The sequence below is a fragment of the Chelonia mydas genome, chromosome 11 (assembly GCF_015237465.2).
Source record: "Chelonia mydas isolate rCheMyd1 chromosome 11, rCheMyd1.pri.v2, whole genome shotgun sequence".
NCBI classification, from domain to species: domain Eukaryota; kingdom Metazoa; phylum Chordata; order Testudines; family Cheloniidae; genus Chelonia; species Chelonia mydas.
This window is the reverse complement of record NC_051251.2, coordinates 72599550-72620032: the sequence shown is the minus strand read 5'-3', so window position 1 is coordinate 72620032 and position 20483 is coordinate 72599550. Positions and strand designations below refer to the sequence as shown.

At 41.3% G+C, this 20483-nt stretch overlaps 1 protein-coding gene across 9 annotated transcripts in view; it reads right to left on the bottom strand.

Annotated features, from left to right (window-relative positions):
• HDAC4 (histone deacetylase 4) overlaps positions 1 to 20483 on the bottom strand; it is a 459989-nt gene that overhangs the window by 414557 nt on the left and 24949 nt on the right. For 5 of the 9 annotated variants that reach the window (XM_043525826.1, XM_043525825.1, XM_037912732.2 and 2 more), the window contains exon 2: positions 13803 to 13848. The exons of 3 other annotated variants lie outside the window; for them this stretch is intronic. The gene's annotated coding sequence lies outside the window, so the exon portion shown is untranslated. Of the gene's footprint in view, positions 1 to 11284; positions 11356 to 13802; positions 13849 to 20483 lie in introns of those variants that run through there. One more of the 9 variants, XM_043525821.1, reaches the window with a different exon arrangement.

Here is a 20483-nt window from a genome sequence, read left to right as displayed (position 1 = left end):
CCCCTCCCCCGCCCATAGCCACAGTGCCAGCCCCGCTCTGCCCTCATTCCCTTTCTGCCCCCAGGCCAGCTCCACCTCCATCCCCAGTTCCACCTTCAGTCCATCCTCCTCTGCTGAGGAAGCCTTGGCTGTGCAGTAATGGGGGCGGGGGGGGTGCCACAAACAGATTCCATTACTGGTAAGGAGGGGTGGGAAAGTAAAAGTTTGGGCACCACTGTTTTACTCCAATTCTAAATATAGAGGTGTCCCCATGACAGAAGTCATCATAAGCAACAGATTTTCTCAATTTTTAGTAAAGGTGCAAAGGATTAAGGGCTTGATCCAAAGACCACAGAAGCCAATGGTTGTTTTGATTTCTCTAGTCCTTGGAAAAGGCCCTAAGGAAACAAGAAAAAACTTCATTCCCAGAGGCAATCCCTCTGGAACAGTTGAGATAAAAGTTTTAATCCTACACAACCCTTTCCATACACAATGCTTTCCTACACAAACACATTTCACATGGTCAGTCATACTCTGCCTCAGACTATAACATGGGGGAAAAAAAATTGAGTCCTTGTGGCACCTTAGAGACTAACAAATTTATTTAGGACTCCTCGTTTTTTTTTTTGCTGATACAGACTAACGCGGCTACCACTGAAGACTAACATGGTAGCTTCTTAGCTTGTGGGTGGAGGAATAGCTCAGTGGTTTGAGCACTGGCCTGCTAAACCCAGGGTTGTGAGCTCAATCCTTGAGGGGGCCATTTAGCGATCTGGGGCAAAAATTGAGGATTAGTCCTGCTTTGAGCAGGGGGTTGGACAAGATGATCTCCTGAGGTCCCTTCCAACCCTGATATTCTATGATTGTATCTTCTGTATTGAAATTATTCAAATTAGACTTTTCTCCTTTGTAATTAGAATCTTCAGCGTTACATTGCAGCACCCACTAACAGCAATTACAGATGTACTAGTCAGATAAGACAAAGGAAATTTATCATATAACTTAAATATCTACATAAAGAATGCAGCAGAGCAATAGCAATTGGAGAGTTTTCAAAATATCAGTACGGTACAGCTGGATCTATTAAATAATTTTAGTGTGATAGTGAAAGACCAGTAATATCAAAGCAGATACTATTTGCAACAGCATAATACAATATGACATGTTCTATGTCATGACAAATGTTATCAGTAACATCTTAAGACTTGTTTGAGGACACAATGGTTAAGATATCACACCATATGAATACTATCTTCTCTAACAAGGCAATTTCTACACTTTACTAACTAATGCCAATCATTATAGAACTATCCTCATGTCAGACTAGAGAAGGGCAAACGTGCTATTTTCTCACCATCCTTAAACCATCCTTTGTTTCAAAACATATGCTGTGAAGAGTTCTGCTCCTATTTGCCCACTCACAATGACGTTAACTTTGAATTTTTCCCCTGAAACCTTTTATACAATATCAAAGGTGTCTCAACTGTTAAAACTGTAGGTGTCTGTCAATCTTAACAAGGCTGTGTGCACCTTAAGGATAAAAACAACATCTACTTTATATTTATTTACTGTATATTACTGCAATTGCCCCAGAGATAATTATAACTGAAAAAAACATATCCAGTAAGTGCTTTTGCTGTAGTTTGCGTATCACGAAATAATGTGCTTAGTCAAATAAAACCAGAATACGAATACCAATATTATACATGTACTGAAGCCACCATCTGAAGTTTGACTGAAGAAACCTAAACAATTGCGCTAAGTGCCAAGAGCAATTAAAGATTATGAACTAATAGTTTGCTAAGTTAGGATTATGATTCAGACCTATATTATTCCTGACACGTGACCTTGTAATCACAAACAGTACATATTGATTTATTTCAAATAAATCCCAACATCTCTTAAGAAAAAAATCAAGTACCAGTAAGTAATCTTACAGCTCCTCTTCCTGTAACATCCTGAAATAGAATACAAAGGGCCTAGTGGCTGTGGCAGCACTACCCTTAAAATACAAGGGGTGGGCTTACCAAGAATAGCTTTGAAAGCTAACCAAAGTCAGCCGCTTCAGAGAAACGGACACCCATCTGGTGTTAGATGATCAAAGCAGAAGAGAAGGCCACAAGTTCCAGTCAGTGGGCACACAGCAAGGTGAAGACTTGCTTACCTGTTTGCAAGTTAGATTAGCACATGCCTTTAAACCAAGTGACTATACCGGCTTTGAAAACTGAAGACCCTTTCTCTGAGGCTTAGAAGCAGTCTTATACCTTCTGAAGGGCAGAATGTGTTGCATGTAAAGTTTAGTGGCTCTTTTACACATACTTAACAGTGGCGGTAAACAGTAGACAGATCTTAGTTCTACAAGCACAGAATCCAGGGGGGAATCCTCAATGGTAAAGCCCTATAACAAACACCAAAAAGAGGACCACGAGAGGTCAAAAACCCAAAATGAGGGAACGTTCACTTTCCTAGTAACAGCAACAGGTGTGGCCATAGAATCAGTATGGACCACAATGTTAGAAGTCTCAAACATGTACAGGCCACAGGTAAGGGCTTTGGAAAAGCGTCTGACAATCACCCGTCATTCCTACAATACATAACCCAAGATTCTAAAGGCCACATTGCTGCATTTAAGGTCTCTCTCAGAAATACCCACCTTGGACTCAGACTACAGATTCATCACCTTCAAACTGAGGGTGGCCAGCAGCCAGAGATTTGAGAAGTCAGGTATTCCATATATGTGACTCACTGACAAACTCCAGTTTAGGAAAATTTACACACTCTACCTGCAATGCTCTTTCTGCGGGACCAAAGAATTCTCCTACAAGCAAGACCCAGGCAGGGGGACTGAAGAAGTGGGGAGCTTAAAAGTTTGATTAAATTCAGAACCAAGAAGAGCAGGAACAAGCAGTCTCTCAGAAAAAACTATGTGGGAGGGAGCAAGCATGCAAGTCTGACTGGGCAGCCTGCTTTCCTGCTACTGCAGCCTCAGAGCTACTGAAAGGGCACCAGAAGTTAAGGAGCCTTGATAGGTCTCCATGGAATCCACAGTGCTGTCAGAAGTGAGAAACTACCAGTATAGTGTGCTGTGCAGGCAAGTCAGAGGGCACAGTTCTCTCTGCTATGTGGCGTGAAAAATGAGGCAATCAAAAACAGGGAAAACTCAAATCTGAGGAGAAAGTAATAGACATCTCTATTGAACCAAAAAAAAAAAAAAGGGGGGGGGGGGGAGGGGCAGGGTTGTACTCCAAGTTCGACAAGAGGAGAATGGTTGGCAAAGACTCCCTTACAACTTGGGGAAAAAGAACAGACACAGGCCTGAAGAGCTGAAGGTAGCAAGCCCTGCAAGATGACTGCTGAGCAGCAACGGTACTACTTACAGATTAGTCTCAAAGCAGAGAGAGGGGAAACTACAGCAAAACTCCTGCAAGCACAGAGGAACAGACAGGAGGAAGAGACCTGTACTCAATCCACTCTACGGGGAAGCTGCAAGGGCTGTGTTGCAGGGAAGAAAAATAGGAACCTCAAGAGTCAGTCAGTTAAGACTAGGCAACAAAAGTGCGTGCTGGGCTGAAAGTTAACTGCATCTGCTGAGGAGATAGGTCTCTATTTGACAAGACTGTCAGCTGGGGTGAAAACTAAGCATTTGAGGGAAAGATAGCATCGTAACCAACTCCACTGACTTCTCTCTTAATTTGAGCATCTTATGTCCTGTTACTCCTGGTTATATATTCCAAAAAGTTTGGATATCCTTTTATTTTTCTAAAAGTTTGGTTTGCAATGCTCTCAGTGCTAGAAAAAAAAAAGTTGATTGGTGGGTAAGAATGATGGAATATTCCAATAGGATAAAAACTATTACGACAATTCCATCAAGAGTATTAGCATCAAACCTCAAAAGTGTAAGTATTACATAGTGTATGAGTGCCTGAACCACTTAGTTTTTGAGCATCAATAACCCATACCAAAACAGGTTACATTCAAGTCACTGAAGCTTCAGTATTCACACAGTGGATGATTATTCAGCACTGCACACGCACTTATACCATGGTACTAAGTGTTGCAGCCCCAGTTCTCAGCCGCACTGGGGTGACTTCAATCTACTCTGCCATACTCAGAGCTCTAAAGCACACTAAGTCAGCTAAAGAAGCATTTTCCCTACACCTCTCCCAGCACAGGAGAGGCAACTGGAGAAGCTTGATGTAGCTGAACCATACTAGCACCACAACAATTATCAGCTGCAAAACAGACCTTGGAAGACAGCATAATTTGGTGCACCCCATAGGCCTGGTTCAGAACCCAGAAGGCCCATGATCACAGGAGCATAAAAGGGTTTTTTGCACATGTGCACATACCCTCCAACCTGCATAAAGAATTACTCAGCTGCTCATGCCCATAGCATGGAGAATATTCACTAGGTACTATGTCGAGACACATTTCATATGCTTTCCAGAAATGAGTCACATTAGAACTCAAGTCTCCAAGCAACTTTTTACTTTCAACTACTGTACTGTGCTACCTAGGCACCAATTAATGATTATACTCTAGACTGAATTAATGGAAATGGATATTCCTTGATGCTTTCCCAAAACTAGCTATGCTTTTTACACAACCGTTATTCATATTGCAGCCTACAAGTGGAAAAAAAGCCACACAGAGAAAGGCAATAAGAGAGAAGATATTACTTGTGTGCACCAAGAACACAGCAGCTACCTTTCCTATTTATACACTTCAGCTTTTACAGCACACCTCTGAACTTTTTGTTCTTTATGTTGAACTGTTCAAACATTATTGGTCACTAGCTGTTCCTGGCCCACCTGGTCCACTGACATAAAAACAAAGTAGCTGAGTACACTATATATGTGTCATCAATCATTGCTACCTACCTCAGCAACTTCAACACAGGGTACTGATTTCTAAGAACACACTACTACTTTAGGTTAGCACTCTCCCAAGAAGTTTTTTAAAATGCACAATCCATTTCTTTTGTATCTATAATACCGAACGCATGTTATTCCCTATGCTAAAAATCTGCATGTAACTACAGCAGAACAGAGTTAGACACACCTTATGAATGGAGGTTGCTTGTAACTGAAAAGTTCTGTAACTCTGAACAAGACATTACGGACTCCAGCCTTGGTGAGGAGGGGGAGGGTTGGCGGCTGCAGCCGTAGGGTGAGGGGGATTAGGGCTCCAGGTGAGGGTGGGGGTGAAATCTGAACTTCTGACCCTCAGGGTGCCAGGGCTTCGGCAGGGGGCTAGGACTTTGGCCCTGCAGGGCCGCTGGGGTTCTGGGTGTCAGCCCTATGGCTCTGCTCTCAGTTTCAGCCTTGCTGTGTTGCTGGGCTCGGGTCTTCGGCCCCGCAGCTCCGTTCCTGGTTTCTGCCCCACAGCTGGCGCCGGGACTCCCCACAGCTCTGCTCCTGGTTTCAGCCAGGGGAGGGAGTTATGCCAGGGCTGAAACCAGCGCTCTCCTTGTAGAGAAAGCCCTGGCGCCCCCCAGGGGGGCTAAAGTCAGGAACAGAGCTATGGGGCTAAAACTCCGAGTCCCAGCACCCCCTGTGGGGCTGAAGCTGGGAACAAAGCCAGGAGCCCCAGCGCTCCCCCCAGGCTAAAGGCCTGCGTCCCAATGCTCCAGTGGGTCAGAAACCCCAAGCCATACACACCCAACCCCAGAGCCCCGACCCACCCCCATCCTGCAGCTGCAACCCCAGCTTCCCCCACTTGGCTGAAGCCCTTAGCCCCAGGCAAATTCCTGAGACAATACACTACTTGTGTGTTGTCTCCCTGCTACCTGATTGCTTACTTCCTGTTCCACATGGTGTCTGGTTGACCGGTAAGTCCCTAGCTCTGGTGTTGATATCTTTGAGGTTCTACTGTACATATAATCTTGGTGTCCGGCAGGATCTAGTTTTCTTTTTAAGGTCACTATGTTGCACTGCTGGCTTCAGGCAGCACAGGAACATCAATATGCATATTGCTAAGCACTCCATGCATATAACAATTTTCGTTGCACATCTATTCCAACCCACGTACTTTTTTGTGGTGAAAGTAAATAAAGGAAGTGTTATTTACTCCTACTCATACCACAAGAACTAGGGGGCATCAAATTAAATTAATAAACAGCAGGTTTAAAACAAACAAAAGGAAGTATTTCGTCACACAATGTACAGTCAACCTGTGGAACTCTTTGCCAGAGGATGTTGTGAAGGCCAAGACTATAACAGGGTTCAAAAAAGAACTAGATAAAATTCCTGGAGGATAGGATAATGGCTATTAGGCAGGATGAGCAGGGATGATTACCTGTTCTTTCCCTCTGGGGCACCTGGCATTGGCTACCGTTGGAAAACAGGACACTGGGCTAGATGGACCTTTGGTCTGACCCAGTATGGCTGTTCTTATGTTCTTTTACATTCTTGGCCTCTGTCATTCACCTTGAGAGAGAAACTATGGGGCTCAAAAGCAGCTGCATTTGCTTTATGGAATCATTTAGAAGTGGCCCATTTTAATTAAATGCCTATTTCAACCACCTGCTGGTGGTCAAATAGTGCTGAGAAATGACATCTGTCACACAGGCACCATGGGAGCACATTTTCTGAGGTTTTAGACTACAGTTTTAGGCAATTATTATTCCTAAAAGTGACAGACTAACAGCAGTGGCTAAAACCAGGCAACATTTGTTAGGTATAGTGCAAGATTTCCCCCTCAACTCAGACAAGGCTCCTCCTATCTGAGGAGAAATACCCTCCAACACATTGCCCTCTCTTCTCCTTTCCCATAAAAGGCGGGATGATTCCTGTAAACCCCTGTGTGCACTGAGCTAGGGGACAGGGAATCCACCCGATACATCATTTTTTATATTTGGGAAGCAGACAGCATTCATTGATTCCATGTGTTTAGTGCTGGGGCAACATTAACTAGGGGGTCAAAGTTCAGCCATGGTCTTCATGACCAAGCAGCAAAGGACACAACCAGCAGAAGACCAGGCAGAAAAGGGCATGATCTGGAGCACCTACGTATGTTAGGCTTAGTTCCTGGTTAACAGGCTTTGGGTAAGTTATTCAAGTCCTGACTAAGCAATTTAACCTTTCATGGAAGGTTTCTAAACTTTCAAGACACCATTTCAATTGAAGTACAAGCACTCACGGCTTTTCCACATCCTAGACTCCTCCTCAACGGCGCTGGGGAAAAACTTTCACCAATGCAGCTCCACCAGCAGTAGCAGCTATTGGGCAGGCAAAAAAAAAACAAAAACAAAAAAAACAGTAGTGGAAACAAGCTGACAGCATTTTAATGGTCTTAGCAGGTCTGGACAACAGTGGCTAAACCACCAGCACTAGCTTGCATCTTGTCTGCAGCTAGAACTCCCACCATGAGCAGAGCTGTACCAGTGGTCGCTATAGTGGATAATACTGAAAGTCTTGGGTAGACAAAAAAGACTAGTAAATACAACATGGGAAAGGTTTAAATTATGCCTAATGGCAAAATATTAACGGTTCCTCTGTCTCTTAACGGGAGAGATTTGGGCTTGAAAAACAGTTTCTAAAGAGAAAAAAGTTTCCAGGAATTTGGATCCTCATATTTATTTGTGAAAGGGGGGGCGGGGACATTAATGCATGCTTAAGCCTAATAAAGGCCTTTGTATGTGCATGATATCCTTCATTCAGCATTTTAACTAGAGGAATCAATTACTAACATCAGGTATCCTAATTTCCATTGATTCCAGGAAGTCTTCTTTCATTTCTTCATTCGCTAAGTGGAATTCCCAAGAATCCCCAAGAAGGTATCTAGGTCAACAGAAGAATTCTTCCATCAATCTAGAGCTGGTCTACACCAAGGGTTAGGTTGGTGGTATAACTGCATCTCTCAAAGGGTTGGATTTTTCACACCCTTGAAAGACGTAGCTATATAATAAATTCCTAGTGTAGACCAGACCAAAGGTAGCTCGGCATCAGGCCTCAAGCTTAGCAACACCATAGATTTCACCAAGCAACAAATCAGGAGGCACTGCAAATACATTTTACAATATCTGGGAAGAATTAGAAAACACCTACACTTATATTAGCCAGTTTGTTTTTTTTTATCTCCTTACAAGTAGAGCTCCGAGCACTACATAGACTACAGTCTCCCACAAAAAAATTCTGAGGCAGTAGAAGGGACCTTTAAGAAGACCCCAGCATGAACTTTCCCTGAAAATGAGTGTCTCGGCAGCAGTAATGGCTGCCTGCAACATCAAGGTCTGGGACTAGCCATGCCTCAACTTCTTGGAGGAGCCTGGACTTTGGGACACAGCCTTAAGAACCTCCCATTCTTCCAGCAGCCAAGAGCAGACCCATGACAGCCCCAGATACCCTCTTGTCAACAGTTCTGGACTCCAAGTTGTTCCATGGATTGGAAAATTGACTTGGGTGTGGGAAAGGCTTTTGACACCTTCAGAGCACTTTACCAGTGTAACAACAAAGCATATGCTCCATAGATTGATTCCTTTTTTGGCCCTCTTGCATCTCCAGGCACCCACACCTACTGGGGGTAGAGCACACTTGGTACCCTGTGGCCTAATCACTCAATGTGCAGGCATCCCGCAGGGGGCGGCACCACTGTCTTGAAGGAGCTGGGAGCTAATGTGTATTTTTACAAAATATAATTTAATGCTAAATAGAAGAGTAATTAACAATCTATACAGAAAGTGGAAAACCTATATCTACCTAAGAGCAGGTAGCATGCCCATGATCACCCTCTGCAGGGGCAGAGGGTAAATATTAAAGGTGCATAAATGGATACTGGTTTGGTAGAGAATCTTTCCAATTTTAAAAAAGTCTGAACTATTGCAAACATTAAGTTGGACACACTTCCCCATATAATCTTCTTAATGGGACACTAATCCTCCCTCCTAGCTATCATTTGTAACTCTCGCACTGCCTCTTACCTTTGCTAACAACACACACCAATGATAAATGATAATTAGACAAGGCTCTTTGGGATAGGGACAGTGTCTACATAGGGCCTAACGCAATGGAGTTCCAATTAGGATTGTAGCTTTTGTGTATTACCATAACAGTTATCCCCATTTTGATTATTTTGTTTTTATTTTCTCTGACAGCCTCTAGAACAGAGAAATGCAGATACCATCATTATAATTATGGTAAGTTTGGACTTCCTTTTGTAAAGACAGGTTTTACAATAAGGGAGCCACTAACAAAACTCAAAAAAAAAAAAAATCTGATTAAAGTCTGTTTAAATTGTCAATAGGAGGCATGACATCAATTTACAGAATGCAGCACTGAACAAAACTACAGCTTTCCTTTCACAGCAAAAATCAATATAGTACTACAACTCCTCTCAACACCAGTGCATGAAAAATGTCTGACACAGTTGCATGTCAACATCAAAATGGGAAAGCTACAGTAGGTACAGGGCTGGATTACCCAATAGGCAGACTAAGCACGTGCTTAGGGCACCAGCAAAGCAGGGGCACCAAAAAAGATTTATTTTTTTTAAATTTGATATTTCAAAAAAAGCATCGAAGTAGTCATCATGGGAAAAATCAGAACTTTGTTAGATTTCCTTACACTCCACACTCTTTCCCCGTTTTTCTGTTCTCTTTTTATTACTTATCCCCACCTGCTCATGCTGTAAATAGGAGAAAAGATCCTGGTATGTGGGTTGATTTCAGTACCGATGGTGTAGCTTACTGGATAGATCGTGGACCAAATGATTGTAAACACCACACTGGGCCATTTGAGAAATCACATCAGACTTTTACCAATGGCAAACAAACAAGATATTGTCCACAAAAAAATTTTTTGGCATGAAAGAGAATGGTGAGAAATACACTCAAGAATGGCTACTGTATTCACCATCAACAGGTGATGTGTACTGTTTTGTTTGCAAACATTTTGCGTATAAACCTTCAACATCCCGGTTTGCTACAGATGGATTTAGTGACTGGCGGAATATTGTTTTAATTGAACAACATGAAAATAGCTCTACTCACAGGAGATTCAATGTTGACATATCTAAATCGAAGACAGGGCTTTGGATTGACACAAAAATTGGAAAACAAATCAAAGGGGAGCGTGAATACTGGCAACATGTTTTGCAGCATGTTATAGCTGTTATTCAAACATTAGCTGAATGTGGTCTTTCTTTCCGGGGATCAAATGACACATTTGGATCATTGCAGAATGGAAATTTCTTGGGATTGTTGGAGCTTGTGCCTCAGTCTGACCCATTTTTAGTAGGCCATATCTCAAAATATGGGAATGCTGGCAAAGGTAACCCATCATACCTATCCAAGACAATATGTAATGAACTCATTGGTCTAATGAGTGACAAAGTTCGTTCAGCTATTGTGGATGAAGTAAGTACTGCTGGGTACTTCGTTTATCTGTCGACTCTACACCTGATCTTTCACGTATTGAGCAATTGAGCATTGTACTAAGATGTGTGTCTCCTACAGATGGAAGACCAGTTGAACGATTTATAACATTCCTCAATTTGAAAAGCCACACTGGGTGAAGAAATGGCAAATCAAGTACTGCATTATCTGTGCCAAGTTTGCAAAACAGAGTTCTCAAAGTGCAGAGGTCAATCTTATGACAATGCTGCCAACATGTCAGGGCGTTATCAAGGAATGCAGAAGAAGCTTTTAGAACAGAATAGGTCATATTCATACCATGTGCTGCACACACTCTCAATCTTGTTGGCCGCAGTGCTGTTGATTGTTGTCCGGTGGCAGTAAGTTTTTTCTCAACCATCCAGTTACTTTATACATTCTTCTCTGCCTCAACACATTGATGGGTAGTTCTTAAAACATATTTGGGCAATGATCTTGTATTGAAATCTCTTTCTAATACTCGCTGGGAGGCTCATGCCATGGCAACAAATGCAATTCTGGAGTCCTACTCAAAGATTGTGGATGCATTAGAAAGTATAACTGAAGACCAACAACAAAAAGGGAGAAACTATATGAGAGGCAGAAAACACTGCAAACAAGATGCAAGAACTAGAGTTTGTATTCATGTTGACCATGTGGAATGAAATTTTACAACACTTTTACCACACAAGTCAAGCTCTCCAAGAAAAAGAACTGGATTTGAAAACATGTGCAGACCTCTGTCAATCATTAGCAGACCACTTACACACTTTGAGAAATGATTTCGAAAGATTCGAAGACATATCGAAAGATATCTGCCTTATACTAACTACAAAGAAGCCCAGTCCCGCAAGCGAATCAGGAAAAAACAAGCAAATGATAGCAGTGCAACAAACAGCATTGAATCCTAGAGACAAATTTTGTGTATCTACTTACCACGCTATAATTGATACACTTGAAGCTCATATGAAGAGGAGAACTGAAGTGTACAAAGAAGTATCAAGTAGATTTTCTTTTCTAAACGATATGGACTTATCTGACAAACAATATTCACGAGGTTCCCAAAAGCTAGTTGACTCATACCCTGTTGACTTGAACATGAATCTCTGTGGAGAAGTACGGCAGTTCCACTGTTATATGTGCTCAAAGTTTAATGAAACAGGAAAAATGAAATTCAGTCACATTGAACTTCATGACACAATATTGAAAGACGGAATACAATATGTATTTCCAAATGTAGAGATCGCACTACGTATTTTTCTAACAGAACGCTCTTTTTCTCAGCTGAAAAGAATACAAAACCCTCAGAGAACAATGTATCAGGACAGACTTGATTCACTTTCCCTATTGTGTATGGAAGCGGACATGCTTCATCGAGTCAGCTTCCATGAACTTATCCAGAATTTTGCAATCAGAAAATCTAGAGAGAAGCTATTTTAATTTCAGCATACATGTAAGTTTTGTGTCATTTTGAAAAATAAAAATTTTATTTTATGGTATAGTATTGTTTTTACTTTGAATTACATATGGGGACACCATAATCTTTTCAGTACTTAAGGCCTCTAAAGGTCTTAATCCAGCCCTGAGTATGTAAGTCACATGGGTAAACTTAAAGCCAATGAAATGGGAATTTAAAAAGCCAGTTCACACTGATTAAGCCTGAAGTTTCAATAGTGGTTAGTGGCATTTTCTACAATATGTATAGTGTTATTTCAGCTTTATTCTTACATAAACTTATTCCCTTTCTAGCAGATTTTTCATGGGGATTATCTGGAGCATCATCTTCGCAAATCCATGGCTTTACTGAACCTGAACCAAGACAACGTAAGCTTCCCATACCAAAGTACTAATGTGCCTCAAGCAGGATCTATAGAGACCAACTCCAGGGATGAAGGATAGTTTTGTGTCTATACAATTCAATTCAATTCCTGGCCTACCTGCTTAGGCTGCTAATTGTAATATACCATACCCATCATCACAGAAAAAAATTAAGTAGACAAGTGGACAAAGCCATGTGTCCACTAGAAACTGAACCAAGCATACTAAAAGGTGACCTGCAAAGTTGGCTTGTGTCCTTTGCTTCCTTAAGAGGGACAGCTTGAATTTCTAATATAAAACAACTTAAAAAATTCAAATTCTACCTAGCTATGAGAGAGTCTTCCAGGCTAAGAATTAGTGAATTTTTGACTACCAAATTCACGGCCATGAAAAATGCATCACGGACCGTGAAATCTGGTCTTTTGTGTACTTTAACCCTATATTATAAAGATTTCACGAGGGAGACCAGCGTTTTTCAAATTGGGAGCCCCCACCCAAAAGGGGGAAATGGAGGGTTGCAAGGTTATTTTAGAGGGGGTTGCGGTATTGCCACCCTTACTTCTGCGCTGCCTTCAGAGCTGGGTAGCTGGAGAGCAGCAGGTGCTGGCCAAGCGTCCAGCTCTGATGGCAGCACCCCGCCAGCAGCAGCGCAGAAGTGAGGGTGGCAATACCATACCATGTCATTCTTACTTCTGCACTGCTGCTGGTGGCGGCGCTGCCTTCAGAGCTGGTCGCCTGGCCAGCAGCTGCTGCTCTCCAGCCACCCAGCTCTGAAAGCAGTGCAGAAGCAAGGGTGGCAATACCGCAACCCCCCCTACAATAACTTTGCCCCCTCCCCGCCATCCCTTTTTCGATCAGGACCCTTAGAGTTACAACACTGTAAATCTCTAAAATCATGAAATTTACTTTTTTTTAAATCCTATGACCATGAAATTGACCAAAATGGACAGTGAATTTGGTAGGGCCCTATTCATGACAATAGAGAGAGCTAAAGCCAAGCAATAGGAAGGCCAGGAATTTTTATCTGAATATTAAACTGTTACCACCACCTATTTTACTTCAATGCCTAATTAACATTTTGGGACAGGAGTAGCTGTTAAAAGATTCAGCACTGCCACTCCTTCAGTTAAGGTGCAAGAGCTCACAATACACACCAAATAGCCCAGCAAAAGTCTGGGAAGAGCAGCATTCACACTGCTGTTACTTCTAATGGTAAGCAAACAAACAAAGAGCATACCTCAAAACACTAGGTCCTGCCTGCTTACCTATCAAACAAAAAAGTGCACAAGTTTTTTTTTGTTTTTTGAAGAGGCCTTTGCAAGTCACTTTTAAAAGTGATACCATCAAACACTTGACAGTTTTACATAGGAGATATTACAAGTAACACCAAGATTACTATTTAACTCGAAGTATAGAAAAATAATTTCTGTTTACTTTGTGCTTTTGACTGCACTTGATATCATCAGTTTCCCCTGTTTGTGTGGGTCTTTCACACAGGAACTGGGATAGGAAATTAAAAAAACAAATAGAAAATTGGATTGTAAAACCATAAAAACTGGGAGCGAAATTCAAGGAAAGATTATCTGATGGTATTTTTACCTTTTCTTAATTGACTAGATTTTAAGACATCGCTTACCTTTAATTCACTTATCACCCAACATCTGACAGACTTCAATCACCACCTACAAGGAGGATTAAAGCTCTAGCTTAGACATGTGAGTTAAATAAATTTCCATGATCCACCCTGCCCCCATTAAGGGGTTGTACATTAAGTTGTACACAGCTACATTTATAGCTTTTCATACTAGTTAACTGTGTACATACAGACACGCACGCGTCTTAAATTCAACTTTCCTTCCTGGAGACTAGAAGTAGAGCGTCACAGCAGTTTAAGCTTTGTGTTGTTCCTTTTCACTTCTGCCTGTTGCAGTATACCAAAATATCAGTAAAGTCATACATTCGTGTTCTGTTTGTTTATTCTTTTGCTGCATTATTTGCAGACACCTTTGTATGTTCCAGATTAGCATGAAGACCCAAAGGAGGTAATCTTTTCGGGTGATAAGACAGAAAGAACAGCTTAGATTTCATGTTCCACAGCTATTAGTTACTAAATCTAATATTAGAGTTTCCAGGAAGCTGAAAAACAGAAAACCCTTTGCTTTATGAACCAATTTCTGTTTTACTCTGAAAAAAGGGGGTGCATAGGGATACAATGTACTTTCAAAATCTTGTTTTTTTATGATAATCTGGAGTCTTATTGCTGTCACCATGAACACACTATTATTAATATGTAACATTATGATGAAGGCAACATAGCCTAGAAATTGAGATTAACAACCATTGCTTACACTATGACACCTTTCTCTAATGCCACAATGAAAACGTATAGCTAGTTATGCTACAGTACAGAAGACAAATGACTCCTTGGGACTTCATTTCAGTATTTTCTTAAAATGAAATTTACATTTTAGCAATATCCTTATTATGCAGTAACCACAACACAAATATGCTTCTTTAGCTCTAAACACATCTGCATTCAAAGCATGCTCAGGCTAAAAAGATGTAGATTCTAGAAAAATGAAGACTCTTCTGTTATGAAATGGAGATGAGGGACAGAAAAGAGGCAGAGGCAGAGGCAGTATTTGCATGCATAACAGCGAGTGAAAACATAGGTCATCTCGCTCAACCCTACAAGAAGCTAGTATATTTTAGTGGTTTGAAAATTATGGCACGTAAGCAAGTTATCAAACTGCAGTGTGGAACTAAATCCATCTTGGTCAAAGTGAAGCATCATATTTACTTCTCACTCTTGAGCAAATAGTTCTCTACTCTCAAAAGATTGCCGCAATTCAAAGTACAGTCAAGTATTTATGAATCACACTTTGAAATGGTATGAAGTTTTTATTGCTCCAATTTACCATTTACTAGTGCTACATAATATTCCACATCAGTAAAACAGATGAGCACAGTATAACAAAACCATCTGTATTCAAATATTATAAGAGCACAATGTGATAGTATGAAAATACACCTGCCAGAACTGAAGCACTATTCAGTGTTCAGTTCTTATATCTCATGAGCTAAACTATCTCAATATTGGTTGTTGTGCTCAAGTGCATAAACAGTATGAGAGTTCACAAGAAGGTACAATGTGCACCCAGGTAATTAAGATTATATCCCCTTAAATACTAGGCTTTCAACATTAAAATGAAACTATCACTTTCACCTGCACAGGAAATGTGCGTGCACACATTTTCAATTTTGATGTAAGCAACGTCCAAAACAGAACTATTAGGACACTACAGAGGAAGAACTGGAAGATATTAGCACCCTCTCCATTTTTCACCATCTTATTAGTGCAGTTCCCATAACATTAGCAGTTACATATTTTTAATATGGCAATACTTCATAGTAATCCAGAAGTCCAAGTAAGAGCTTAAATTACTGTATCACTAGACCCATATACAGAGAAGTAGTATCACCCCCTCTGCAAAGCAGTAGCAGATGTTTGGGCCTTATAGGTTGGTTCCCCACTGGATGAGAAGTCAGCAACCTGGAGTCTGGGTATTTTATTAGTGAAACTTTATTTTCACTATGTACACCAGTCCCTGAATAAATGAGGTGCGAGGGCACACGGCAAAAATCTCAGTCCAAAACACCAATGCCTGGTTAGAGAAGTTATGGCAAACAGCTTCCCCCAAATAACCTATATCACAAAACTAACAGCATGACACTTTTTCCCCCAAGTCTGTCCACCGCTTGCACATTGAGAGAGAACTTGTAAAATTATATGTAACAGCACCATCTGGTGACTCCCACCATAACAAATGGAAATTCCACTGGGGGGCGGGGGGAGGAAAATTCCCTGAGTTTGAAGCTTTTTTTTTTTTTTTTTTTTTTTTTTTATTTAAAAGCTGTCAGACTTTTCCTTCCTTTCTGTAGTTGAAGGGGACTGCACTATGCTGTGCTCACCAGCACAAAAATGCTCCCAAGAAATGTTGATCAGAAAAAAGTCTCCTGAATAATTCCTTGAAGTCATGTATAAATACAGCAGAGGAGTGGCGACCAATGAAAGTTCAGTACTGGTAATGTCTTATTCTTCCTTGACAACTATTCAGCCACTAAGAAGTGATGAGGTCAGACAGAGGTTTTTCCCCAGAGATTTGGTTTCAAAATAGAGGAATAGCAAGAGCAATAACTTAATTTAATTGCTCTGCAGATGTTAAAATTATAAAGCGATCTATACAAACTTGAAGACATCAGTGACAGTGCCAAAGGATGAACCATACAATGTTTAAAAAAAAAAAGTGTTTCCACAATGACTGAGGAAAATGCTTTTTTGCTAAAGAACACTGACACCATGGCAACAAATTCTGTGTCCCACAAATGGAAGAAGTTTGTAAGATTAGAATTACAATTTAAATGGCTCATTTTAATATTTACTTTAAGTTAGTCTTTCAGAGAAGGCAACATATACACAAAACGTGTGCCACCTCCAAAAGGATTTCTGTCCTTTGGTTTTTCTTTGTTTGGTTTTTTTTTTTTTTTTTTTTGGGGGGGGGGGGGCGGAGGGGGTAAACACCTAATGAAGAATACAGAAATAGTACACAAGGATACTAAAGATCCAAGGAAAGAGGCTATGGTACTTCATTTTACTTATATAGCACCTTTGAACCAAAGGACAAAATCTAGAATTCCTTTTGGATACAATATTTGAGTCCCCTTGTGCTGGCACATACAGGATGGCTCTGAACACAGTGGCTTGAATGGAAACTTGATCAGATATGACCTGACGTACTTGCTACCTGATTTCTATTCACTAAACTAACTGGATTAGTCCATTTCCTAGTGGACGAGCATGCATGCACATCACTAAAACTACCAGCACAACTGGCACACTTGATGGGCAGAGAGGCCAAAGATTGAATTCAGAGTAATAGCCGTGTTAGTCTGTATTCGCAAAAAGAAAAGGAGGACTTGTGGCACCTTAGAGACTAACCAATTTATTTGAGCTTGAGCTTTCGTGAGCTACTGTAGCTAAGGCCCTACAGCAGTGGAAAGTGTCAAAACTTGCAGCACAGCTGACTATTCTGCACTTGTTTTGCATCTACGGGACTTCAGTCTGGCATGCTTCATAAACAATACCATTCATATAAAAATTGTAAAGACAAAAGAACTGTAGCCAGGTTGAAGTCTCCCATTTCCCAGACAAGATTTTTTTTAAAAAAATGCCCTTCATGTTACTGCAAAAGGTAAACTGCTACAAAGATTTAAGGCGATTTGTATTTCTTTAGAAATAAGCCTTACATGGAATGAGGATTCCAAAAGTGCTGTGTAGAGAAAAATATGTTTCCAGACCTCTCCACAGAGACTCAACTAACATGACAAAAAACTCATTTTAATAATTGGTCAATTACTGGTTCAGTTAAACAGCACTGATAAGCTCTGAAAAGATATTTGAGCATAAGCTTTCGTGAACTACAGCTCACTTCATCGGATGCATTCAGTGGAAGATACAGTGGGGAGATTTATATACACACAGAACATGAAACAATGGGTGTTATCATACACACTGTAAGGAGAGTGATCACTTAAGATGAGCTATTGCCAGCAGGAGAGTGTGGTGGTGGGGGGGGGAACCTTTTGTAGTGATAATCAAGGTGGGCCATTTCCAGCAGCTGAAAAGAACATCTGAGGAACAGTGGGGGGGTGGGGGGAGGATAAACATGGGGAAATAGTTTTACTTTGTGTAATGACCCATCCACTCCCAGTCTCTATTCAAGCCTAAGTTAATTGTATCCAGTTTGCAAATTAATTCCAATTCAGCAGTCTCTCGTTGGAGTCTGTTTTTGAAGGTTTTTTGTTGAAGTATTGCCACTTTTAGGTCTGTAATCGAGTGACCAGAGAGATTGAAGTGTTCTCCGACTGGTTTTTGAATGTTATAATTCTTGACATCTGATTTGTGTCCATTTATTCTTTTACGTAGAGACTGTCCGGTTTGACCAATGTACATCGCAGAGGGGCATTGCTGGCACATGACGGCATATATCACATTGGTGGATGTGCAGGTGAATGAGCCTCTGATAGTGTGGCTGATGTGATTAGGCCCTATGAGGGTGTCCCCTGAATAGATATGTGGACACAGTTGGCAACGGGCTTTGTTGCAAGGATAGGTTCCTGGGTTAGTGGTTCTGTTGTGTGGTTTATGGTTGCTGGTGAGTATTTGCTTCAGGTTGGGGGTGTGTCTGTAGGCAAGGACTGGCCTGTCTCCCACGATCTGTGAGAGTGATGGTCGTCCTTCAGGATAGGTTGTAGATCCTTGATGATGCGCTGGAGAGGTTTTAGCTGCGGGCTGAAGGTGATGGCTACTGGCTCTCTGTTATTTTCTTCGTTGGGCCTGTCCTGTAGTAGGTGACTTCTGGGTACTCTTCTGGCTCTGTCAATTTGTTTCTTCACTTCAACAGGTGGGTACTGTAGTTGTAAGAATGCTTGATAGAAATCTTGTAGGTGTTTGTCTCTGTCTGAGGGGTTGGAGCAGATGCGGTTGTATCGTAGAGCCTGGTTGTAGTCAATGGATCATGTGGTGTGGTCTGGATGAAAGCTGGGAGGCATGTAGGTAGGAATAGCGGTCAGTAGGTTTCCCGTATAGGGTGGTGTTTATGTTACCATCGCTTATTATCTCCATAGTGTCCAGGAAGTGAATCTCTTGTGTGGACTGGTCCAGGCTGAGGTTGATGGTGGGATCCATTGTCTACAGCCAAGCTCTACGACTTCAAAAACATACTCCAATGAGAGACTGCTGAACTGGAATTAAATTTGCAAACTGGATACAATTAACTTAGGCTTGAATAGAGACTGGGAGTGGATGGGTCATTACACAAAGTAAAACTATTTCCCCATGTTTATTCCCCCCTGCCCTGCCACCACTGTTCCTCAGACGTTCTTGTCAACTGCTGGAAATGGCCCAACTTGATCATCACTACAAAAGGTTTTCTCCCCTCCTCCCCCCCGCTCTCCTGCTGGTAATAGCTCACCTTAAGTGATCACTCTGGTTACAGTGTGAATGGTAACACCCATTGTTTCATATTCTCTATGTATATAAATCTCCCCACTGTATTTTCCACTGAATGCATCCGATGAAGTGAGCTGTAGCTCACGAAAGCTTATGCTCAAATAAATTTGTTAGTCTCTAAGGTGCCATAAGTACTCCTTTTCTTTTTGCAAATACCGACTAACACGGCTGCTACTCTGAAATCTGAAAAGATAGTTGCTTTAACAGTGGGCTATCCTGAAATGCTGCCCCACACCCTGCAAAAAGGAGAGACCTCAGGCAAAAAAGTATGTGATACTTGACTCAGGAGGATTTAAGTTGTTCCTGTATGATCTCTTACAATCTCCCCCATTCCGGGTTTGCCCTGCAATAACTGCTGGAGAGCTCCCCAACTGACATGGCCTGCAATCACTGCTTCTCCATCAATGGTTCTCTTGCATCCACATTAAAACATTGGTATCATTTCCTCAATTTGACCAGTGTGTGGGTGTGAAATTCCAGGACAGCATATGCTCAGAAAATTACAGTTATCTGTATTTACAGACTGTTTCGGAATCTGAGTTTTCTTTGCCAGTATTAAGAACAAGCCTCAGTGCTCTACATGAGGGCACTGGAATTTAAATATATGATAACACTAAATAAAAGGAAACAAATTCCTTAAGGAAAACCTCTAAGTATGCCAGATCAGTTCTCAGTAGCGGTTGCTCTACTTTGAGCAGAGATAAATATTTACAGTCTGGAACAGAGAAACAACACCTTATGTTGCAATACTAGCAATGCAAGCCCCATCAGTCTTTAATATACTTTAAAATCCCAGGCTCTTTAAAAAGAGTGAGAGTACTTGGAAATGCATACATTACCCATTACTCGCAACTTTGGTACTTATAGTACCAAAAAGAAAAGAAAAAAAACAGTACAACTATGCAGGGAGTTTGTCTAATATGCACTAAAAACTTAGAACTGATCTTCATGAGGGGGGACCTCATCACTCAAGTGATGTTATACATATACACACACCCCTCTCTAATGGTTAGTCTTATCTGTTTATAGCTTCAACTCAATCCTCTTTAGACCTCCCCCTTAATTTTAAAATCATTCACTGCTCTGAATCGTAGACTATTAGGGATTGGAAGAGTCCTCAGGAGGTCATCTAATCCAATCCTCTGCTCAAAGCAGTACCAACACCAACTAAATCATCCCAGCCAAAGCTTTGTCAAGCTGGGCTTAAAAACCGCTAAGGATGTGGATTCCACCACCTCCCTAGGT